General features: G+C 39.4%; 1 long non-coding RNA gene across 1 annotated transcript; it reads right to left on the bottom strand.

Annotated features, from left to right (window-relative positions):
- Nucleotides 1-1,886: 1,886 nt before the first annotated feature.
- LOC104865727 lies at nucleotides 1,887-23,751 on the bottom strand. The gene is made up of 3 exons (XR_781250.3): nucleotides 23,672-23,751; nucleotides 22,410-22,539; nucleotides 1,887-2,060 (listed from the first exon to the last, which is right to left on the bottom strand). It is a non-coding gene; the product is annotated as an uncharacterized LOC104865727 (long non-coding RNA).
- Nucleotides 23,752-25,925: the final 2,174 nt, after the last annotated feature.

Consider the following 25,925-nt stretch of genomic DNA (forward strand, 5'->3'; position numbering starts at 1 on the left):
CTATGGCATGCGTTCAGCATCATACTTGAAGCATAGTAGGTACATGAAGAGGGGAGAGGGAAACTGCCCCTTGCTTTGGCTTCTCTCCAGTTGTCCAAACTGGAAACCTGATCAACCTTCACTAGACTTTTCTTCTTTTCTCTTTTCACCTAATTGATCACCAAATCCTGGGCATGCTACCTCTGCACTAGTTTAGACTCTGCCTACTTTTCTTCCTCCCTATGCCTCACTCTCAGTCTCTTCATTCAGATCACTAGCACTTCTAGGTCAGTGTGTAGCTGTTGCAGATGTTACCAGTTAAGATGGGATCACAATAAAGCAAGATAAATTGCTAATCCAATATGGATTGGTTGCCTTTTAAGAAGAGAGAAGCTGGGTGTGGCAGTACACAGAGGCAGAGGCAGGAGGATTGCTGTGGGTTTGAGGCCAGGCTGCACATAGTGAGAATATGTCTGGGGGGTAGGGGGATCAGGACACAGATGTGCACAGAGGGAAAACAATGTGGAGCAGTGATGATGGAAACAGAGACTGGGGTGATGCTGCTGTAGGCCCAGGAGCACTGGATACCACCAGAATCTAGAGAGGGAAGGAAGGATTCTACCCACAGTCAGAGACAGCATGGCCCTTCTAACACTTTGATTTTAGACTTCTGACTAAACTAACTGTAAGACAGTTTCTGCTACTTTAAACTGCCCAGTTTGTGCTACTTTGTCATGGCAGCTCTGGGAAATGCATATAAGCACCAAGTACTACAATAGCTAGAACTGTAATATTTGTGAAAGATAGAATGAAAGGGAAAGAAGGGAGGAAGGGAGGGAGGAAAAGAAAGAAAGAGAGAGAAGAAAAGAAAAAAAGAAGAAATGTACCCCCCCATTACCTGACCCTCCTGAATCATTCCTGAGAAAAAGTGGGACACGCTCCTAAGATGTCTTTTGAATTCCCAAGACTCTTTCCAGATCAGACGGACATTGTAGTGTGCTCAGACTGGACTGTCTGGATAAGTATTAACTTGAGAACAATGAGAACTTGTCAAACTACGGCTGTGTGTAAGAGCTGCCTTCCTACCTGTTTGCCAGGTCAGTTGTTCTTGGAATGCTGGTCCTACACTAGAACAAAGCAAGCTAATGGTGTCACTGCTCATGCAGTTTAATCTGTAAAACCTTTTCCCTGCAGCAACTGAGTGTGGAGCGAAGCACTGTCCAGAGGATAAGTGCTAACTGTCCAGCCACTCACCAGTGGACCTCCCAAGTGGTGCTATTGTTGAGTACACATCTCCCACAGACTTGCTGAACACCACAGGTGATAAATGCATGCCCTTTGTGGATCTCCTGAGCAGCACTGTTGAATCCACATGTGCTTCTCATGGAAACTTCCCTGTTAGTAACTCTTAATAAGCCTTGTACCCCTCAGGTATCTCCAGATATTTTCCTTAGTCTCTCATTTCCCTGAGCAAAGCTGGTCTGAGGACAGGATGCCCTGTTTCATCTCCAACAATTGCCAGTCTTTTGGCCCTGGGTTTGAGAAGAAGAAAAGATTTCCTCCAGAAAGTATTGTAAACATACACTTAACGCATTCTTCTGAAAGAGGAAGAGAGTGAAGCTGAGAAAATATTTCCTTCAGTTAACCAACTGACAAGATAATAATGCAAGGTTATAAAGCTCAGATATCCCCGTGGACTCATAAGCTTGGAGAGAGAATGAAACTCTTTCTAAAAAAAATCTTATAAAGGCAGCATTGTATAATTTCTCTTAAATGTCTTCTGGGCATCAGTAGCCTATAAATAGACAGTGCATCTGGTGTGGAAACCATGGTAGGGGAGAGCAAAGAATAGGATGAGGCTCTTAGACAGACTCCAAACTCTGAGTCTTTTCCAGACTCACCGTCTGCTGCAGGGATGGGGTGGGGCCGTTCCAAGGGCTGCGGGCTGCACTGAGGACCATGGGCAGCAAGCTGGCAGGGCACAGCGAGACGAAGGTGTAAGGTAGACCAGCTCACCTAGTAAGCAGGGAAGGAACAAATCCTCTGTCCCCATCGTATGCCCAGCAGTTGATGAGCCACTGCTGAAAGAGATAGAGATTAGTGTTTGCATTATTTTATATGACTGCTATAGCACATTATTGCAAATTCAGTGGCTTAAAATAACACATATAAATTATCCCATAGTTCTAGATGGCAAAAATTAAACATGGATTTTACTGGACTAAAATGAAGACATTAGCTTTGTTTCATTCCTTTTTGGAAGTTCTAGAGGACAACACATTCCCTAGTCTCTTCAGGTTCTAAAGGCTCCACTTGCCTTGGTTTCTTCAAAGCCAGCAACACTGGGCCATGTCACTCTCACCATCATCTGTCTGGTTCTCCTTCTCTGTCCACTTGTTTAACCTTGAAGCGCTTTGTAATTACATTGGATTCACCTGAAGAATCCAAGACAATGTCTTTATTTCAGTCAGCTGATGAGCAGCCTTAATTCCTTGTGCCACCTTAATTCCCCTTTGCCACTTAAGGGAACATATTCTCAGAGATTGAAATGTAGATTTTTATTTATTTATTTATTTAGGCACAGGGGATCAAACTCGGGTCCTTGCACTTGCAAGGCAAGCCACTGAACCGCTAAGCTAAATCCCCGGCCCATTTTTTTTTTTTTGTACTGGGGAACGAACTCAGGACCTGGTACTTGCAAGGCAGGTGGCAGAACCACTGAGCTAAATCCCCAGCCTGAAATGTAGGTATCTTTCAAGAGAGCCCAAGGATGTATTTTGACCCTACAAACAAAATGCAAATACATTCATTATACTTCTGGTATCAAAATCTAAATTAGGGTTCAACAAGAGAAGCCAAGCCAATAGGAGGCACTTATTAAGAGGTTTACCACAAGGAATTATTTAAAAGTCTACTTATGCAAGTATGATATCCATAGGACCTACCATACAGTAAAAGATTTGTTACAAAGAAGTGGCCTACAGGAATATGAAGTCTGGCTAGACAAGTCCAAAATCCATAGTACAGACTACCAAGGAGGGGAGGCCAGGGTTCTTAGCAATGGGCTAAAGCTGCATTTGGCATGTAGTAAAAGTTCTTCTTAACTCAGGAAAGACTCTACCCTGTCTTTAAGATTTCTGATTGATTGAATCGGGCCTACCAAGATTATGTAAAATAATTTCTTTAATTTATAATCATCTGATTATGGATTTTAATCATATCTACAAAATAACTTCACAGCAACACTTTGATTAGTGTTTGATGGAATAACTGGAATCCTAACAAGTAGACACATGAAAGGGCTCATCACAAAATGAAAGTGGCTCACCAAGGACCCAGTCCTGTGCCCAGCTGGGGACCACCACCTCCCATACATTTCAGAATGGGTGGCAGTTGATAAGCATATTCCTGTCTATGGAGTTAATAGGTCTGGGACACCTGTACATTCATTCAACTGCTCTGTTCCACTCTTCTCTGAGATTAGAAGCTCCTTTGTATTTATATTAATACTTATCAGGCTCTAAGCTATCATTATTTATATAAAAGATGCTCAGGGAATGTTTATTCAAAGAATTTTGTCTTTATTAGTCTCCTTTTTTTAAGCTTCACTAGACACTTGGACAGCTACCACTTTTATTGCATTGCCACCTATCAATTTAGATAGTGCTAAAATTTATGTAATGTGACAGTATCATGTATGGCAAAGTGGCTTTGCAGGGATTATAGGAAATCATCCTCGGAATAGTGAGGCAGGAGACTTGGGTATGGCCAACTGGCCGGGCAAATGAGAGTAACCTGTCAATCACAGAGATCCAGGTCACATATGTAAAAAACATCTCTCATGCCCTGAACCTGGGACTAATCAGAAAGCGCTACTTTCAATTCTTCTGGTATAGAATAAAACGGGTTTTTGATAGGATGGCCTAGATCTGACATTGGACTGAAGAATAGGGGGTACAAAATATGTCTGTCATTAACCTCATAGCCTTCTGTGAGCCTTCTGTGAGCCACTGTGAGCCTTCTCAGTGGCCTGCTCTCACTCTGCAGAACATACCTCTTCCTATCTTTAATAAATGTAGATCCTCACTAACTTTTTTGCATGTTGTGTCCAATTCTTTGTTCAGGACACTAAGAACCTGAAAGAAATCCCTAGAGAGAGTCTACAGAACCCATGAACCTATTGACAGTAAAAGTTCAGTGAATGATAATGAACCCCTAAGTAGATTAGAAGAAACCATGGTATCTTTTTGTAGAGACATTCATAAACAGTAGAATCCAGTCTTCCTTTGTTAAGGCATATATTGACTTGTCTAGAGATGGTGCTCCTCAGAATGCCTGGATAGTCTGGAGAACCTCTTATTTCTGAATGTTTTAGATCTTTGAGAAATCTAGGATGTCCTTGAAATCAATGACATGAAGAAGACTGTAAAAAGAAGACTGTAAAGATTCTTAAAGAATATTTTGTCCTCTTCCCCCTCGTTTTACATAGACTTAGAAAAGGAAACTGATGTATTCTAAGTCACACAGCCCACCAAAAGTAAACAGATCTCGAACTTGAAGCCATAGGTTAGGGCTGAACATTGAGATATATTTTGATTATGTTGTTGTGTCTGCCTCAGTGATGTCATATTCCAAGATATCCAGAACTCAATGCATATAGAAGGGTTAGACGTATAAGAAACAAAGTTTAGCCAATACATTCACTGGTCAAGAATACAAAAGGTGTTTTAGAGTTGCTTTAACACCTGCCCTTGCAGTGATCTCCAAAGGCATGCCAAGAAAAATTCTCTGTTCCTCTCAAATCTCCTCCTTGAGGTCCATCCCACAGAGAAATTCTGGAGTCCCCATTGTTTTCATAGGATCACTGGGCTCCAGAAATCTCATAAAAACCATTCTCAAATTAAAATAGTAAGGCTGCATGTAGGTGGATAACTGAACAAGAATAATTCATGGGATATAATTGTAAGATAGTTTACTTTTATATCCTGTGTCTCTTGGTAATATACTCAGCTGTGAAGATTTTCCTTTGCCTGTGGTTATAATTTTGGTCTGGGTATGTGCAACAGCTTATGACACCAAAAGGTAGAGCGTAGAGTTCTAAAGAAGCCCACCAAGATTCTGTCTCATGCTGTACATACTCTGGATAGTCCCCTACCTGGAGTGTGGGCAAGACCTGTTAAATATGATGAATTATCACTCCCTGTATGTTATATTATAACAGGGTGGCTCCTTTGTAAGGAATTACTTGACAGTTTGCTTTTGCTTCACCCTCCATTTACTTTCCCTCAGGTTTGGGTCCCCTCCTTACTGCTTTCTCAAGGATTACATCCCCTCATACTCTCCCATTTGTAGATCATTCTGAATCCTAAAGAGAAGCCCCACCTAAATAGCTGAGACATTAATTGCTAAATAATCTTTCTTTAGATTGAATGCAGAACATCTGGTGACCTTTGTAACACCTTAGTCTTTAGTTCTATGAATCAATTAACACAAGGCTAGTAAATTGCTGTGAGGCTTAACTTGCAGAAAAGTAATATTTGTTTGTTTTTTTAAATATAGGAACTATCCTCAGGAGGTTGAGGTCAATTGCAATGTTCTTGAAGGGGAGGGGAAGAAGACATAACCATGGATGATGAAAACCACCCTTAGCACACAGTCTTCAAGACCATTGTCTCACTAGACCTCTTTTTTCTCCCTATAAAAGCATTTTGTGACCCTGAGTTACTGAAGATGGAGCTCTGAGGTCAATAGGCCTTCCATTTTCTCAAGATGTCAGCCCTTAAATAAACCTGATTCCTCCTAACCAACCCTCGACTCCTGAATATTGGCCTTCAAGTGGTGAGCAGCCTGAACTTTAATTCATTAATGACATTACATAAGACTCCTTCATAGCAAGCATACCAAATATTGATTTTTGTGTGAGTTTTGGAGAAATAAACTATCACATTGTGAGAGTCACATAAGTAGGACTTGAAGGTAGATTCTAGGAGCTAAGCAGGACTGTGGGCTGGCTGCCAGCAAGAATATGTCATTCCTATAACCACAAGAAACTGCACTCTCAACAGGGTCTGGGAAAAAGACCCTGAGTTCCAGATAAGAACACAGACTGGAAAACACCTTAATGTCAGTCTTGTAAGACCCTAAGCAAAACAACAGGCAAAGCTATGCTTAACTGAATATCGTTTTAGGCCACGAAGTTTGTGCTAATTTGTTAAGTATCAGTAGAAAACTAAGGAAGTAGCTCCCTGACATTCTTTCTACAAAAATCTTAAAGCATAAAGAGAAAGTGATAATAATATAGTATACCGAGACAAATAGGAAAGGCTACCCAAGGTTGAAGGAACTGCCATAGGGGCTCTGACATTTCCCAGACCCCACTTTGCCACTTCAAGTGGCTGAGGGGATCAACTCCTAGTCCTGCTACCAGGTTTTGGAGTACTGGTATCTCCTTCTGGAGGCAGTTTTTAGGTTCTTTCTCTCCTGAGCAAGGAATTGGTCAAGACAAATGCAAACAATAGCAAGGTTTTATTAATTATAGAAAAAAGAAAGAGGCTCTGAAGAGCCACTTTTGGCCAGGTAAAAGTAGGAAAAGAACTACAACCTACAGCTTGAGGGTGGACCACTATGCAAGAGTGAATACAATGGCAAAAACTCAATGGCAACTACCCTTTTGGCATCACCCACTCCTCGGACTGACATCAAGTCTAGGCCATCCTAACAAAAACCTGCTCAAGTTCTCTCTAGCAGTCCACATGCAGGGCTTTGGAAACTATTCTGTAATATATCCTGGGATTTTATAATTAACAGGTCACACCTACTTCCCCAAACAGCTTTGCCATGCCCTAGTCTCCTATCTCATTTTCTCCTGAGAGAAACATATCCTCTTAATTCTTTATAGGGTGCTGACAGAGTGGAAGTCTCTGTCTTCTATAGCTTCTTCTGGGTGTAAGGGCCTGTAGACCCTACTTACTGGGAAGTATATGCTCTCCAACTACCTTGGGTGTTGTGGCTCACTGGCTGGGATGAAGAAAGAAAACTTATTAGAAGACAATGAACAATAGTAGAAAAAAAGTAACTTTGCTATTATGTGGAGGATATGGAACCCAAATATGAAGAGGTTAGATTTCCACTCTTCTTGTGCAGGATAAACTATGGCAAAGAGTGAGGTTAGATAAATTATCAAGAGCCTGACAGCCATAAGCCTTAGCAAGATTACCCACATAATGGATTTAATTGAAAATGAGAGCCTCAGTACAGGTGCCCATTTAAACTGTGGTGAACTAGGGTTGTTAGTGACTCTACTTATCTGAACCTGGATCAATATTTGCTTTCTAAAGAGGATCCTCAGGTCCTCCAAGAATAGTTTCTCAGGAATAGTTTCTTCTCAGCCCTGTGAAACTTCTAGTAACCATTTCCCACACAGGATTTTTATAGCTTGTCACTGCATCCCTTGAGGAAGGACCAGAATGGTTCCACAGGAACTGAGAATAAGGCTAGGGTCAGCCTTTTGATTTCCCAAAGAGACTTTAGACATCTCTTTGGGATCCCTTACAATGATGACTGTGACTTTCTTGGGAAGATGGATTGCCTCCAGTAGTTGTTGAATTTCCTGCTTGTCTTTACAGATGTTTATTGGCCAGCAAGCTTCTTCTTCCCAGATTGCTGCATGAGCATGTAGCACCAGAAAAGTATATTTGTAGTCTACACAGATATATAGCTTTTTGTCTTTTCCTAATATTGATGCCCAAATAAGAACTATGGGCTTTGCTTTTGAGCAGATGTCCCTAGGGCAAATTGGCCTCAATGACCTGTTATGAACTAACAACAATCTGTATTTTATATCCTTCTACTAAGCTCTACAAAGCTTCTACAAAGCTACTTTCATGAGTAAACCACACCTCTTTATAGAGTCTTCAAGGGTCAGGCGATCAATGTATGCCTTCGTGCATAGGTCTGGGAAATCACTTATTTACATGAGTGGCTAACTTCTGGCCCTGTAGGCACCAGGAAGGCAGGATTAAGAGTCTAAGACCATGGCCTGATACTTGACAAGCCATTCCCCTGTTAACCACAAGTAATTTTTGGTCTCAATAATCCCTCTGACCTTATAGGAAGTCAGATTACTAAACAAACATACTTTTTGCTCATATTAATTGCTCCTGCCTATGTTAGATTACTAAACCAAATAGCATAGCTGTAGATGCTATGGTAACAGGCAAGATGGCCATCCAGCAGCCACTCCATCTAACTTTTTGAAAAGTATGCCCCTGGGCAGAGTTCTTGTCCTAGCCCTTGGGTCAAGACAAAGCAATTCCTTTCTTTTCTGACATGTGGAGGAAGAAGGGTTTCCTTAAATCAGGTATTCCATTATATCACGCAGCAGGATCCATCTATTGGCTAATTCACTCAGGAAGACCTGATGTAGTCCCAAAAGGTAAAATCTGATTGGCCTTTGCTGCAATTTTAGAATTTCACCCCCCCTACCAATTAGGAAATCTCTTCCTAGTGAGGGAATAGGACACTATGGGGCAATTAGGAACTCATGGTAAACATTTGGCCTTCAAATTGACATGTTAGAGCAGTAGTGAAGAATCTTCAACTATGAGGCCTCTTGGCGCCAACTGTGGTTATATATGGAGGTCAGATGGGAAGAATGAAGCCTAATTGGCCTTCTCAATGAGCACTGAAAAGAGAGCATGCAAACATACTAATATAGTGCAGGGAAAAGTAAAAACACCTGAGATTAAATTGTTTACCCAGAGAAGCATTTTGTGACCATGGAAGGTGGGAGACAGATGAATCCTGTGGAACTCTAATTGCTCATGCCTATGTCTGAGTGAATAAAGCCAAGGTGTGCCAGTCATTTGGGGCCCTATGTCGAAGGGAGACATGAGTCACCTGTCCCCAAGATTTTAACTTGTTTCTGTGTCTCTTTACTTTTCTTCCTTTTCACCCCTTGATCAGGTTTGAGCTCAGCTTGTTAGCTGGTTCCTACAGCTAGAGATCTAGAGGAAAGTTTTCAGGAGAAGTAAGTTAAAACAGAATGAAGTAATTGAATTGGCTCACCCATAACATCCAGCATTACTCAGACTTCCTTATAGCAGGTGGTAATATCCTTGGAGAGGGTTATTGTAGGTTCCCTTAGGCCTCTACAGAGCAGGAGATGAGGGTTTTGGCTGGATTAGCCCCTCTCTTGGAGTAAGAACAGTCAAACATCCAAGTGCTATGAGTCAGGAATTTTGGCTGTCTCACATTCAGAGCAGGGCCCAGGCAGTGGCCTCATGCAGTCACAGGCAGTGTCCAGACTTCTTGTACTTAAAATAGGAGCTTCACTTGTCTTTGGGTTTCCCTTTAGATGATTTGGATGAGTCTAAAGCATTGCCATTTGCAACAGCTGTAATTCCAGCTTTTCTCTTTTGACCCCCACTCTAGTTTCTGACTGTTGAACACAGAAAAGGCCATGTCCAGCAATTGGGTCACAGAGGTCTAGAGTCCCACGTGAAGTTTCATCAAAAAGATGGGAGATACTTATACCTCCATGAGAGACAGATGGGGATCCAAGGACAAGATCATCAAAGATATCTCTCTGCCCTGGGGGACAACCCCAAGAACCATAGTTTGTGGGCTTTTTTTGAGATAAATTATCACAAAAATCTGAACATAAGGGATTTCACCCCACCTTATACATTTTAAGCAAAAACAGTTTAACTGCCAAGTGAAATCTGTGGGACATAATTCATATGTTTTCCCATGGCTCATCTTGGGGCCTATAGAAAGAGACAACTAGTGTAAGACCCAAATTACAAGCCCATGCTAAATGACAAAGGGGCTAGGAGACAGTGCTTTAACCCCCTCCCATCATAGCCATAGCCCCGACCTTTGATCAAACCCTGGCTTAGGAATGCAAGGCAATCTTGTACTGTTTAAAGTCTGGATCCTGATTAACATGTAAGTTAGTGATTCTAGACTGTGAGATACATAGAGACCCCAAGTTAATTGTCAAACTGTATGCTCATCCTGAATGTCTTGGTGGCCTTTGAGCCATCCTATAGGTATCCGTTAATCATCAATGTGTGACTGCCCAGTACGTGGCTGCTGACCACCAGCTCAAGTGAGCAGACCTTTGTCCCCTGCCTGCAAGCTTAAAATGTTAACCCCCCTTTTACCTCCCTATAAAAAGGACCTCAGCCCCTGAGCTGGCACCTCTCTGAGCCAGCCACTTGGCTGAGAGTGCTATCTGGCCAGACTAATAAAGGTCTGTTTACCATCTAGCCTGGTGTGTTCCTTCCTGGGTGACTCTCATTCCTCCGTCGAGCTCCCGGAGCCTTGCTGAGCTATAGGTTCCAGCATCGTGGAGGCCCTTTTGGCTGTTCATGGTTTTCGGAAGTAAGGCCCTGGGTTTTGCTTCCGGAGCCATTGCTGGGCTATAGGACTCAGCATCGTGGAGGCCTTTTAGCTGTTCACGCTCCGTGGAGTGGAAGTGAGACTTTGAGTCTTACACTAGGTCCTGGGTCCTTCAAATGGCACCCCATGCAGAAGGAGAAGATCCAATGAGCTCACAAAGCATCCCTTGTGAGATTCAAGTATTCACTAGACAGATGTCTCTGTCCAAAGCTAGGATGGTGCCCCTGTCTTTCATAGAAGCATAGAGGAAAGCCTTCTGAGGGTTTTTGTCTCCATTCTGGAACCCACTAACTTGTTACAGAGAGGGGATTGATGGCTCTACCTAGTACTTTAAAACTCCCATGAGATCAGGGTGAACTCTCTCCCCGCTGAGACTCCCTTAGCCATATTAAGCTAATTGATGACTCTACTTAAGTAGGTTAGAGCCACCTGAGAAACAGTACCCCTTGCATTTACTCCAATAAAAACTTTGGTACTTTAAATCAGTAGAAATGGAAACCTCTTTATTTTTTTTTTTTTTAAGAAAAAAACCTCTAAAAATCCTAAGAACAAGGATGGCTCTCCTTTGCTTCACAGTTAAGCTTTGCTGGTTGTTCTTTTGTTCTGCTTAGGCCATCAAGCATATGTTTCTAAATTACCTGCATTTTGCTAGAAGGAGGGGCTCTAGCCTAATTCAAAAGAGGGAAGAAGCCCACATGTTCTCTAAAATCAGAGGTTTAGCTCCTATCTACAAGAGTGAGATATTCCAGTAACAATTGAGTCACTTGAAATCAAACATGGTGGAAACCACATAGCTGATTCATATAACAAACCAAAATGGAACCACATAGGATGAAACTATGCCCTGAGGGGGGCGTCCATCTAAGGAAAGCATAGGTGAGAATTTGAGCACAAAAGTTAGTAAACTGAAGTAGGTGGCTACTCAGGCAGGCTACCAAGTTACCAACAGCTATTTCTCCCCAAATGAATGAGAAAGCTGAGTAAAGTATCACGGAGAAGAGAAACATGAGGTCAAAATGTATACTAAATGCTAAGTTGCACTCATCCTACCTGAAAGATCTGTTTGAAACTTGGTTAACATGCTCTGGCTTTTCTTTTTCTGCAATGAGTGACCAAAAACAAGGAAAAGCAGCATGAAAAGGGCAGATAAACTTGGGGTAGACCTGTGGGTCTTTTACTGGCTGAGAAAAACACAGAGGCCATGCATTCTCTCTTTATGCCACATGCTGGGAAACACAGGAAAGAGTTACCCACGCCATGAGAAGTCTCCCAGGTTCCCCAACCTAGGAAAGAGAGAGAAAATAAAAGTGCTCAAAGGGCATCATCTGCTCTCCTGTCTGGTTCATCAAATACGTTACTGAGTTTTGGGATGCTGGAGTTTTGTGGCGGTGGTTTCTAGGTTCTTTCTATCTTGATCAAAGAATTGGTCAAGACAAGTGCAAATGGTAGCAGAAGTTTTATTAATCAAGGAAAATAAACAGGCTTTGCAGAGCAACTTTGGGCCAAGTAAAAGTAGGAAAAGAAGTATGCCCTACACTTCAGAGTGGGCCACTATGCAAGAGTGAATACAGTGACAAAAACTCAAAGGCAGCTATCCTTTTTGTATCACCCATTCCTCAGACTGAGATCAGGTCTAAGCCATCCTGTGAAAAACCTGCTGAAATTATCTCTAGAAGTCCACACATAGGGCTTTGGAAACTCTTCTGTAATATGTCCTGAGATTTTACAATTAACAGGTCACACCTACTTCCGCAGACAGCTTTGCTATACCCTAATCTCCTATCTCAGTCCCACCTGTCAAGAAGCTCTCTAAATAGGAAATATTAATAGCACTATTAGTCATAAATACAGTTCCCTTCTGGGATGCGGAATGTTCAGCAATAATCACAATTCTTCATTAGATTTTTGTGACAAATCTTTTTCCTAACTCCAGCAGATTCCTCCTGGCTTTGAGTTGCTTGCATATGGCAAGAGGGACAAAATTCTTCTCCTCCCCTGCAACCCAGCAATTGCATCCTTTTGTCAGAATCTACATTCTTCTTACCCCAATAATAATGCCTCTTTCAGGCCACAGACCTCAAGGCCACTCTCAATCCCTTCTCAGAAGTGCTGAAACCATGACCCTTTCACCACCTGGTACTGTGGAGTAAGGATTCCAAGAGGCTGTGGTGAATCCATCAATCTTAGACACCTTTAACTTACAAAAGCCACAGAATTTAGGGATAGTCCTGCTAAACACAAGGCTGAACTCTGGCTGGTCAAGTAACAGCCTTCTCCTTAATGACCCTGCCTAACAGGCTTTCTGAGCTTCTGTCAATACTGTACCTATGGCCCAGAGGAACGAATCCCTAAACCCCTTCCAGAAACTCACCAGTTAAAATTTGAATCAAGTTCAATCTTCCTCCCTTCTTCCTCCCTACTTGACTGAAATCTTATCTCTTTGGGCACTGAGAAAGAGACTGTTCTTCTCCTCATTCTAGTTTACAATATAAAATCTGTGCTCTGAGTCCTCTGGCTTTAGCTTTTGATATTTAAAGCCTAGCTTTTGAAATTCAAAAATACCCCTTTTTTTTCTCTCAAGCACCTTGCTCTTAGAATTGAAATCTGTGGCTCTCAATACTATTGCCTCTACAATAGATTTACAAAAGGCTACTTAAGAGCTCAAAAGCCAGGAAAGTGACCCTTTGTTCTCTCTGTATGGTCCCTACCCTAAGGGAAATGTGTGAAGAAATCCCTTGCTACAGCTCATATTGTGAGGCAGAGAAGTGAGAGGGTTAAAGGAATTGGAAAGGCACTGAGTTTAATACCAAAATTTTACTGTGCAGCATTTATAAAATGCTGAAGTAAGTTTCCCCAAGGCTCAGCTAGGTGTGGTTTTCATGACTCATTCCAGCCAAAGTATTAATAAAAGCAAGCAATTGTGCCTTTATAAACATTGACACAAATAGTTGACAGGTAAGTGTATTACGTTTATTTATGAACATTCATTGACTAGAACTTTTAAAAATAATCTTAGAATGTCTACAATGTGCAACTTAAAATATGATTTATTTGATACTTGAAAGACTACATAAAAATATAAGAATCCACATGTATATATGGACTCCTAATTTTTAATGATGGAGTTCAAGACATGCCATCTCAAAACAGCCACCCTGGCAATTGAGAATACAGCAAAAATTGAAAGGTCACTCTCACTTTCTCCTTGCTCCTTCTTCCTTTAAACACCCATAAAACTTAGCTGATCTTTCCTTCAGATATGTCCACAAGACCTTCATTGCAGCAGTGCCCTCTCCATAATGGTGGAAAAGGATGTCCCTTCTCTCTGAAGTCATAGGGACACAGCAGAGTAAACAGGGCTTGCCAAATGCCCCCTGCAACCAGTCACTATTTGCATTAGATCACAATGTAATCAGTTTTCTCTCTCGGTACTCTTGTCATGAAAATGACAAAGAATGATGCCAACAGGCCAGAGGTAGGAAACAAGCCAGGTGTGGTTTATTAGAAAGAACAAAGAAAAGCCTTTGCAAACTGGGGGGCTCCATGAAAGGACACCAAAGAAGTTCCTAAATCTAGGAGGGGCAGCTTGTCATTGGTGAGTGCTGTTTTCAAATGTAACAGACAAAAATGAAGGTATGCAGTTGTGCTGTTGCTAGAATTCTTGTCATAAGGAAAGTAGATTTCCTTTGTCCTTTGTGTTCCAATTTCCTAAGGCTTACCTCACTTTATTTAGGTCCTTGGCTTTAGTTTACCAGGCCTTTGCCCTAATCTGCCTATCACATCTCTGGGTCCTGCTCTGAACACACCTGTATCCAATCCTACTTCTGCCTATAATGACCAGTCATCACCATGTAAAAGCAAAAGAACATATGTTTCTCTGTTTGTGTGGCTTTTCATTTCAAAAGACTCCTGAGTCACGTTTTATATGCAATCATGAAAAGAAATTTGTGTATTCTTCTCTTGTTAATCTTGAAATCTGCTAAGGCCTGGACATAAATTCCTTAGATAACAAAGTGCTTAGGTTATTTTTCGGAAAATACTTCAAAATCCACTCAAGGATGGTTTGAAACTGGCTTTTCAAAAATGGATAACTACAAGCCCCTTATTGGGTCATGATCTTTCAACATCAAAAGTTCAAAATTCCCCACTCAGAATGTTACTGCCTTATCAGGTCCTTATACTCAGGTTCATTTGCTTACTGCTCCTACACAATGGAAGCCATGTACTTTTTGGTGAAAGGAAAAATAGCTTATCCAAAGGCAGCTCCACAGAGATGGAGGGGCCTCATATTGACACAAATCATCACCTCACTGTGTCCAAGTGTGCAAAGGGCTTTTATAGTGAGGGAAAGAGGGAAGAGAAAATACAGTCTTGTTTCATCTTTTCAAGATGTTTTGCTCTCCCTTCCTTCCCTATTGATGCAAAACTGGATTTTGATTTCTTGGGGCCAGCATCTGTATACTTTATCTACCCATCTGGGCTGAAGAGAAGAGTGGGTGGCCATTAATCCCTTGGACTGAGAAAGTTTGGAGAAGCAACTTACCTCTAAAGGAAAAATTAGTTTGTCTTTGTTTTTATAGTTTGGTTTTGTCCTGTCATTTACAAGAACATAATAACTCCTGCTGAAAAGAAATATACACTCTGTAAAAAGGCATGATGACTATTAATGCCTGTGTAAAAGAACCCTGAAGCTCCCCGTAACAGAGACTTAGAGGATTGACTTTCAGATGTTGTCTTAGTCACTTTCTCATCACCTGGACAAAATGCCCAACACTCACAGCTCATAAAACAATAGGTTTGTTTTGGCTCGTGGTTATAGTCTTAGCTAGCTCCAAGGAAGAAATAGAATGGTGGAAGAAAGCTGCTCTTATCATGGCAACCAGGAAGCATAAAGGTGAGCATGGAGGGAGATACACCCTTGCAGGTCACACCACCAGTAACCTACCTTCTACTAGTTTTCACCCCTAACAGCAACTCACCTATCCTTCTGCCATAATTTAGTTACTTTCTGAAAGCCTACCTCTGAACACATAAGACTTTGGAAGCCATTTTAATCATTAACACTAAACCCTTGGCCTCCAAAAACTCATGCACATCTTGTTTGCATTTAGTCCATCTATAAGATTTGCCAAAGTCTTAACAGTTCCAGCCCTGCTTAAAAGTTCAAGTACAAAGTCTCCTCTGAGATTCAAGGCAAACTTTTGGATATGAGTCCCTGTAAAAATTAAAAAGCTGAACATATTGCCAATACACAATGATACAGGGTAAACATGTCCATTCCAAAAGGGATAAACAGGAGGATAGCAAGGAATGGGACCAAAGCAAGACCAAAACCTAGCAGAGAAAAAATAAAAATCTCACAGCTTCTTGTCCCTGGGGCAAGTTGTGGCAAAATATGATTTCCAAAGGGGTTGGATGGCCCTGCCCTATGGCATTGCCAGTTGCAGGTCTCATAACCTCTCTCTAGGGTTGGTGCCACTCACTGCTTGTGACTCTCCTCTGATGTTCCGCATTCATGGCTTCTCCAACTTCCTGGAATCAGAACTGCACTTTCAGCTTCATTTTCACAGCTTCATGCACTATCCTCTCAGGAGCATACTATCTGGCCTCCTTGGCCATCTGAAATCTGAGTGGAAGTCTCCATGACCTTACTATTCTTGCATTCTACGTAATTGTAAAACCAGTACCATTCAGATTAGGCAAAGGTCTGCCACCAGCTCAACAAGTGGCCAGGTCCCCTTGCATCACTGCTGCAGAGGTCTCTGAATGCCTCGATGGCCAAACTCTGTTAAACTCTTTCCTGATTGACTCTGAATGAGTTAGGCTGCCTGGAGCTCACTTTTTTTTTCCTTCTCCACATTGAACAAGTTATAAAGGAAATACCATGGAGTCTTTTCAACAAATAATACTGAAAAACTTGGATGTGCATATTCAAAAAATTAATTTTTTGCATACACCCCACCATATAAAAAATAACTCAAAATGAGTCATAGTACTAAATGTGAAACCTAAACCAATAAAACTGCTAGAAGATAACATCATAAAATCCTTGTGACCTGAAGCTAGACAAAGATTTCTTAGATACGGTATTAAAAACACAAGTCAAAGATGAATAAATTAATAAATCAAACTTCATCAAAATTGTAAAATTCTGCTCTTCAAAAGACACTGTTGATTGGGTGGGCACAGTGGCACACACCTACAATCCTAGAATCCAGGAGGCTAAGAGAGGATCACAAGTTCAAGTCTAGCCTGGGCTATATAACACTATGGACTACATAGTGAAACCCTGTCTCAACAACAAAAGACTTTGATGTCAGAAAAGGCAAGCCATATATAAGGAAAAAACACTCAGAAACTTTCTGTAAAGTACTTGGATCCATGGTAACTAAAAATCTTTAATTATTCAAGCATCAAAAAAAAACCCATATTTTTTCAAATGTGCAGAAGATTTGAAGACACAGCACCAAAAGACATTCATGGAGTGATCAAAAAATACAGTGAAGGCTTAAATTTTAAAAATTTACTACAGTAAAGGATGTATTGATATTAATCCCTTTCAAAGTGTGTCCCCTCACTTTGAGTGCACTTATCCCATCATTTTTGTCCCTTTTTGAAACAATTCCAGTAGTCTTATATTTAGTTGAGCTTCCACGACTGCCTCAATGTCCTGAATCAATTCAAAACGTTTACCCTTCATGGTCATTTTGACTTTGGGGATGAGCCAGAAGTCACACTATGACTGATCCAATGAATAAATAAGATGAATATGTACATGTTGTAATGATTTTATGAGCCTGACTTTCTGTTTGGTGGCACTCAGAAGCAACATTCACTATATTTTTTTATCATAACTCATAATACTATTCATAAAAGGGGACTTTCAGAACTTCTTCAAAAAGTGGCAACAATGATGGGATAAGTGCGTTTAAAGAAAGGGGGAACATTTTGATGGCAATCAGTAACAATGTGTCTTTTACTGTAATAAAATTTTATTGAAGCATTTGCTGTATATTTTTATCATACCTTATACAGTATATGAGTGGTAAAGAAATGCATAAAAATAAGTTCAACAGCTTCATTCATCACAGAAATGTGAATTAAAACCACAATAAAATTCTTATCCATTAGAAGAATTCCTAATATGAAAAAACTTACCATAAATTGTCAGAAAGGAGCTCTCATAAACTACAGGTGGGACAATAACTTTGGTGAACAGTTTGGCTGTGTCTTAAGAAGTTAGAAACATACCTACTATGCAGCCCAGCCATTCCTCTCTCAGGTATGTCAAAAGTCAAAATTACCATAGATGTAGTTTAAATATCCTAACTGGATTTATTTGTGATTCTAGAGTCAAAAAATGCCTCATTGCTTCAAATATAGTGAGTATTCTGAAGAGCTGGCAAAGAAATTTGTTTTATAGAGAAGGCTGAGGAAAGCAGAAAAATAGAACAAAAGCAGATCGGCTGGGTCTTTGTTACTTCTTTCATTGCTGAGACAAAATACCTAATACTATATGTGAACTCTAAGTTAAAGAAGGAAAGGTTTATTTCAGCTCATAGTTTGTAGAGGTTCCAGTCCATAGTCAGCTCACTCCAAGGCAGGGAGACATGGCAGAGGGGCATCACAGAAGAAAAATGGTCTATGGCAAACAGGCAGGGGACAGCAGGGGACAAGAAGAAGCAAGCAGCAGAAGCCTCTCCCTTTTATCCCTTCCAGAATATCCACCTGTCGAGTGGTGCCACCTACACCTAGTGTGGGCCTTCTATTATCCACACCCAGAACTATGCTAAATCAAACAGTGAACTAATTAGTTATCACATACCCTTAATCCCAGCATCACACCCTTAATCCCACTATCATACACCCTAGATCCAGCCATCTCCAATAAACCCCACCTACGACTGCATGAGGCTTTGGGGGACATCTAGACACAAGCCTTAACAGATTGTTTCAAAGTCACTCTACATGAGAAGGCTCAAGCAAAGGGAACACCCTTATCATGCCAGCAAGAACATATTTGGGGATTTAGCTATTATCTCTGATTTTTCTGGATTCTTGGAAGGTCAGAACAATTAGTTTTAGCTAGGTGACCAGAACTGTAGCATGAAGGACTCCATTATGGTTTGGGAAGTTAGGCCTAGTCCAAGAGCTCAGCCCAAACCAATAGTTTCCTGTACATTTTATGTATCAGCTTCTCCCTTTTGATCAGGCTGTTTCAAAGGTGATCAAAATATAGGGCACTATACTACTCTTCAATTACTGTCATTTTAAGTTTCTGGTCTCAACACATCATTCACAAGTTAGAGTGTCCTTATAATCACATACTTCTTTGAATTTTCATCAGTCCAACTAAACACAAACCATTTGACATTTGACAGATAGCATATAAACATCTAAAACTTCAAAGAGAATACAGCACACCGGTGATATTATTTTTATGACTATGTGAAAGGTAATACCAAGAGATTGGAATATGTTCCTTGGCTAGGGTCCCAATGAACTAAACCAACTAAGTTCAAATAGGTCAGTCAATGAACCAGGCGAGGAGTCTACCCATTTAACCAAGTAGACTGCTAATATTTCCAGCTGAGTCTCTACAATGCCCAAACTATGCATCCCTATGCAATAAGAAGTGTCAGTAACTGCACGAGTTTCTCTCTCTATCCACCTAGTAGGTTACATAGTGTTCTATGGCTGGGCCAAGTTAAAGCAGCAATGAGAACACGTAGGTCTAAAGGTCTGACTCTACCTTACAAAGGAACAATACCAGTACAATTTGAACAGCAGTTGCATGTCTGTCATTTCATCAAGTCACATACAAAAGCTACTGCTTATAAAATTCAAACTCCAGCATTGTTCTGACAAGCAAAAGAGGTAGGTACGAGCAAGAAAAAATTGAGAGGTAGAGTCTGATTACAATGGGGAGCTTGTTCTGGTATCTTGCATAAGCTGTCCACAGCATGCAGTTGTCAGCTTCTTATCCTGATTTGCAGTTTGAATGTCTCTGGTTATAGCATTAGGTGTTCTGGTGAACTCTTTCTGTGGCTCATATATCGCATGAAACTTGTCCCCTAAAATGTATATCGAGTTGTCCAGCTTTAGCTCACAGAGCTTCAGAGACAGCAGTTCATGTTCTTAGTGATTACAGCTGAAAAACTTGGATTGCAGGAAACTAGATGAATACAGGTAGATAATAAAAACTCAAAAATAATGAACATCTGATAAATACCAGATTTACCATAACTTTTCTTCTGAAACATAATTTTTCTCTCTACTATATTCCCATTTCTACCAAAGATAGAGCAAGACTAATTCAATTAAAAAATAAATTTAGTCTCATGAAACATGGCCTGATTACTTACTTATTAAGTGCAGTAAGAACAGTGGTTGACCATGTAAGCTCATTGTAAGTTTGCATTGTTAGGACTTTGATAAAGAATTTCAGATTGAATTTTTAAAAACTTCTTAAAGCTAGGAGGCCAAAACAAGGCAGACTTCAAGCTCTGCCTATGGTGCCTATAAATTCATTCTATCCATATCCTCAAATATGGCACCCCTGGCAAATCTCAGTAACACTTGTAATAATTCCAGTTGTATCTTATAGCAAGAGAAGATTCTTAACAGACTTATGAAAATAACTATAATGTCTTAAAAACAAGAATATGTGCAAATATTTCTCAATTCTGGAAGAACTGGGTTGGGGAAAATAGTAAATTTTTTCACAAAATTATAATTTACCAAATTGATGAAAACTATTGATAGCTTTTAAAAGTGTTTTCTAAAGTCTGGACAGTAAAATATTAAAATAATCAGCAATGTTTCAAATTTTAAAAGTCATAAAAACTCATTTTCTTATCAGTTCATTCAGCTTCTTGTAATTAACTGTTTTCTGCTGATCTTTGTTAGAAGTTTCATAAAACAGCAGTTTATTTTTTAGAATCCTAGAATTTCTTACCTAGTCTAATTGTATGATCTTAAAATTATCAGAAACTTACACTTACCATGCAACCTTTACACGAAGCTCCTCGAAAACACAATACTTTAAGGTTATTTTGTTTATTATTTACTTTGTTTGAAAAAGTGATTTTTAAAAAAGCATAAAAATGGGCCGGGGATTTAGCTCAGTGGTTCAGTGGCCTGCCTTGCAAGTACAAGGACCCAAGTTCAATCCCTGGTATCAAAAAAAAAAAAAAGCATAAAAATGAAGAATTAATTACAGACAAGACTTCCAAAATGGCATGGTTAAAGAACTGATGAGAATTCATACAACTAGTAATGATGAGGAAATTGGAATATTTATATGGCATACAGCATGTTCGCATAATAACAATGATTATGACTTATCAGATTTCTAGAAATTTCATATAGTTCCTGGACATATTAATAACACATCCATACAAAGGCTAAACATCATTTCTTGTTATGTTAAGTAATTTAATGTATCACATAAGCCTAAATGATATAATATTTCTCTTTATATATACATCTAGAAGCCCTCTTAGACTATCCCAAAGTTAGTTCAAGAATTAGAAAAAAGACTTAATTCAGAATTGGGACATTTGTCAAAAATGTCAAGAGCTTAATACACTTGATCACCACCCATGTTTATAGCAGCACAGTTTGTAATAGCAAAAACCTGGAAAAAGCCCAACTGCCCATCAGTTGGAGACTGGATAAAGATGTGGTTTTTCTATAAAATGGAATACTCCTCAGCCATAAAGAATGAGAAACTAGAGTCATTCGTGGGAAAATGGATGTATATCGAGGCCATACTCAATGAAATAAATAAGACACACATACGTAAATACCGAAAAGTTTCTCTGGTGTGAAAAATTAAAAGTGTAAATAAGATCCAAATTGTATAACTGATAATGTGAAATAGGAAGAAAAGGACTAAAGGTGTAGGGGAAGTGGGAAGGGTAGGGGAAAAGAAATAAGGGAAAAGAAAAAATATGAGAAAATGAAAAAATGGAAACAAAGTCTTTGTAAGTAGTAGGGGGGTGAAGGGAGGGCAGGGGTATGGGGAAAAAAATGAGAATCAAGATGTCATGTAAAGGTACAAGATCCCAACGATAAATGTAACTGTATTATATACTTTAAAAGTACCAATAAACAATGAAAAAGAAAGAAAGAAAAAAAAGAAAATGTAACTAATGGGGTGGGAGGACATGATCAAAATAGGATCAAAGATCATTATAAAATCAAACTGGCAAAAGATTTTAAAAGCAAATATAGAAAAAAATGTCATAGTTGTAGAAACACAGTGGCTCTTTTAACATTGAGAAGACTCATTTTATTTAAAGACCTAATTAAAAAAGCACAAAATATAAGAAATTATCCTAATAAAACACAAAATCTGTTTTTTAGGACAGGTGCCTAAAAGGTAAAGAAAAATTTTTCACTATTTCCTATTAAGAGCAGATCAATAGTCCAAGGAAACCTTATTTTAATAGAATAGAAAAAAATTCTACTTCCATATTACTGTACCTTTTATATTAATGCTCCATTTTTATAAAAACATATATAAGTCCCTTCTAATTTTAGCCAGCTGAGCACATGTACAACTCCTTTCACAATATTTATCTTACATAAAACATCTACAACTTTTTCATATTATTTCAGTTATTTGTCCTATACTTTTCCTTTTTACCTCATTTTAATTACCATTCATTGAATAGAATTTGTTTTAACTCAGTAAGCGTCCTACTTTATTTTTTGTTGCTCTAACAAAATATCAGAAGCTAGGTACTTTATAAACAAGAGATTTATTTAGCTCATAGTTGTGAAGGCTGAAAGTCCAAGGTTGGGCAGCACTATCTGTTTGGTCTGAGGTGAGACCTCTGGGTGGATGGTATCACAGTGGTGGGAGCACACACAGGTGAGATCATAGTGTGATACAGGAAGGTTGAGAGTGATGAGGCGCCAGTCTTGCTCTTTTTACAACAACTTGGTCTTGCAGGGTTAGTTCATTCCTTAAGACCAACATCTATCCATTCAGAGGACAGGACCCCATCGCCTATTACCTTGCGCTAGGTCCCATGTCTCAAGAGCTCCACACCTACACACCATCACACAGAGGACTTCCAGGATACAAATCTTTGCTGGACAAATCACATCCAAACCAAAGCAGTGGCCTTGATTTCCAGTGAAAATCTAGGAAATAGGACATTTTGGACTGTCACATACAAACATTTTATGAATATGCATTTAAAAACTTTTTAAAGTATTTGCTTCCTCTGAAAATAAAACAATTTCTCCATGTCTACTAGCAAAACCTGATGAAAGAAATAGACTTCAACAATTAATATTTGAATATTTTAAGTATTCAGCAATTAATATTTAAATTTAGATATAATCTAGATTTTTAATGAATTTTATTTTTTTGAAACAAGGTCTCTCACTATGTAGCCAAGCCAGGCTGAACTCACTATGTTAGCTGGCTGGCCTTAAATTCACACTCCTGCCTCAGCCTCCTGAGTACTGGGATTTCATGTGTATGCCACTGAGCCCAGCTTCCATCATTTAATTTAAATTAGCAGAATTCTTTGATGCAGTTTTCAGAGACTTGGGAAACTTTGAAAGTAAATATATTATTGTCATAATGACCATTTATGAAACTTATCACACAAACCTCTTGCTTAATTTACTCATTTTTAACAATTATGTTCAGATTACTCATGAAAATTTCCTAAGATCTTGGAAAAGCTAGCCATTGTCTAAAGTTATTTCCCAATTAGCTATTTTTACAGCATGTCAGGCAGTCATTTCCAAAGCAAAAACTAAAGTTTAGTGAGGGGGAGGGAGTTTTTGTTGTTTTTATTTTGTTTTACTTTAGTTGATAGCTCAAGAGACACAGCTGTGTTTTATTAAATGAATAATATTACAACTAGTCTTATTTACCAAAGATTTGTCCAAGTCGCATGAACTTGCAAAGCATTTTGCATTGGTTCATGCAGTTTTAGGTGTGCTCATTAACTTCAAAGCCAATTTAAATAAAATCTTTACCAATATTTTTAGAAAGTTCTTTAAGATGTCTGATTTGATCAATTTTGATATAGTCAAAAAAAATTTAACAAGAAAAGAAATAGAGAGAAGGGCAGAGCACAGAGTTCCCAGGGGTTTGAGAGGGACTTCACTCAATTGAGAGCGGTTCCCATGGGAAGGATTCAGTAGAGGAAACTGTATCTTAGACACCACTTGACATATTAAATTAACTCCTGACCATAGAGCACTTTTTAAAACTCCTGGCAGGGTTTGGGGTGTAGCATAGTGGTAGAGTACTTACCTGACTTGCACAAGGTTCAAGGCTTAATCCTCAGCAATGAAAACAATTCCATTTAAATAGCATTATCAAGTTTCATTCAGAAAAACAGCAAATATTCCTGGAAGTATTGAGCTCTTCTTTCCTGTTTTCTTTTTCTTCTTTTTTTTTTTTTTCCTTCTTAATATTGTTCCATTTTAGCCTAGGAGAAATACAACAAATTAAAAAAGGTCCTTACCATGTTCCAAATACAAAAGTACATTTAACAAGTGACTCAAGACCATGATTAATGAACTCCAAAGAGGAAGCAAAAAGATGCAGCCCTTTTATAATCCAGGGTCATTTCCAAAAACAGTCAAAAGAAAGACAGACTTAGCAGCAAGCAGTATGCTGGCCAGAAACAGGGTACCATCCACCCTTCTCTCTGGCCATATTCCTGAGGCTTCCAGTTTTTTAGTTGGCTGATGTACATGGAAGCCTGATAAAAGCTAAGGGCCTCCAGCAGGCAGAAATTCAGGCCAACAAACATTTAAAACACGTTTAAAACATCAAGACCAAAAGAGAGACAGAGAAATAGAGTATCCATGTTTGGGAAAGGGCCAGTTTTAAAGTTCACTGTTGCTCTTCTGGAATATTCCATATATCAGCTATTACAATTTTAAGTAGTCTTCGGTAAGATTTTGTCTTTATAATTATTTGCAGCTTCTAGGGCCAATTCTTTAGAAATTAGAGATCCCAGCTTGGGGGCACACATCAGCTGTTGGAAGACTAAGACAGGAGGATCACAAATTTGAGGCCAGCCTGAGCTACATAGCAAGATTCTCTCAGAAAATAAAAGAAAAAGAAAGAAAAGGAAAGGAAAAGAAAAGAAAGACATTAAGGATCCCATTTTTATTTTAGCTCTCTGGAGGCTGGTAGGTCACCTAGTATCAACTAGCCCATTCCATTACCAGCTGATCCCAGCATAGTTGTCCTATTTTTTTGGTAATGAGCGCTCTAATGGCTCACAAGTACTCCAACCATGCCTATCATATTGTGGCTATGACTTTGAGATCCCCTTTATCAATCCAGATAATGATTTCTCAGTTTCTGTCTGACCCAGTCAGGCACCTGAGGCTTCCCTTACCTAAGAGCTCTCAGAAAACAAATGAAGATGCTAGAACCCAAACACCTGTGAATTCTCAAACCAGGGATTTCTCTGTAAAGTAATAACCACTTATTGCAACCACTACCAGTTACCCTTAAAATTGCAGCCCTTTCCACTGACTCTGTAGCCAACCCAAACTCGAAGGTGTCAAGCACCCTCAAAGGACAGGCTAGCCTTGAATTCAAAATCCAAAAAGATCAGGAGGTTCAATGTAAACAGAGCAGAGTCCAGGCAAAAAGAACTTACTTCCCTCAGGGGTCCACGAGGAAGATAGGGGATCTTAAAAGGAGAGATAATCACCTCTCTTAAAGTTTCTCCCTTTTCAATCCCCGATAACAAAAAAAAAAAAAAAAAGGTTCTCCCTTAAAGAGTCTCCAGTGTCACCAGCATTATTCTTTTTTTTGGTGGGGGGGGGAAGGAAGATCAAAAACCTTGCAGGCACTGGAACCACTGAGCTAAATCCCCAGCCCTAGCATTATTCTTTAAATGTAAAAACATTTCAAGATCTTAATTGGCTTAATTTGTGATTCTAAAATCAGGCAATATCTCATTCCATCAAATAGAACAAGGCTTATTGAGCTGAGTAGAAGAGGATGGTTTATTAACGAAGAAGGTTGAGAAAAGTAGGAGTAGGGAACAAAATCAGATTGGCTTTTTTGCAGTCACTTTCCCTGTAAAGGTTAAAAGTGAAGAAATCCCTTTATTGTGATAGCTAAAGCTCACTCATTCATAATTTGGCTCTAATAATTTGTTTTCCTGATTTCGCATAAAGTCCGATGAACAACTTAGTTTTGGCTTGTTAACCAGAAATTCAACATGAAGGATTCCAATTTGGTTTGGCCAGTTGTGCCAGGTGCAGGGGCTCAGCCCAAACCAATGGCCTCCTGTACATGTCATTTAATAGGTATTTTCCCCAAAGATATGAAAACATATTCATACAAATACTTTTACAAGAATTTTCATAACAGCTTCATTTGGAGCAGTCCCAAACTGAAAACAATCCAAATGTTCATTAAATAGAAAATGGATAAACAAACCATGGCAAAGCCATACAATGGAATACTACTCAGTAACAGAAACAAATGAACTATTGATCCACATGATGACATAGATGATCTGCCTATGATGAGT

Source organism: Fukomys damarensis, unplaced genomic scaffold (genome assembly GCF_012274545.1).
Source record: "Fukomys damarensis isolate Sample0158 unplaced genomic scaffold, DMR_v1.0_HiC HiC_scaffold_16, whole genome shotgun sequence".
NCBI lineage: Eukaryota > Metazoa > Chordata > Mammalia > Rodentia > Bathyergidae > Fukomys > Fukomys damarensis.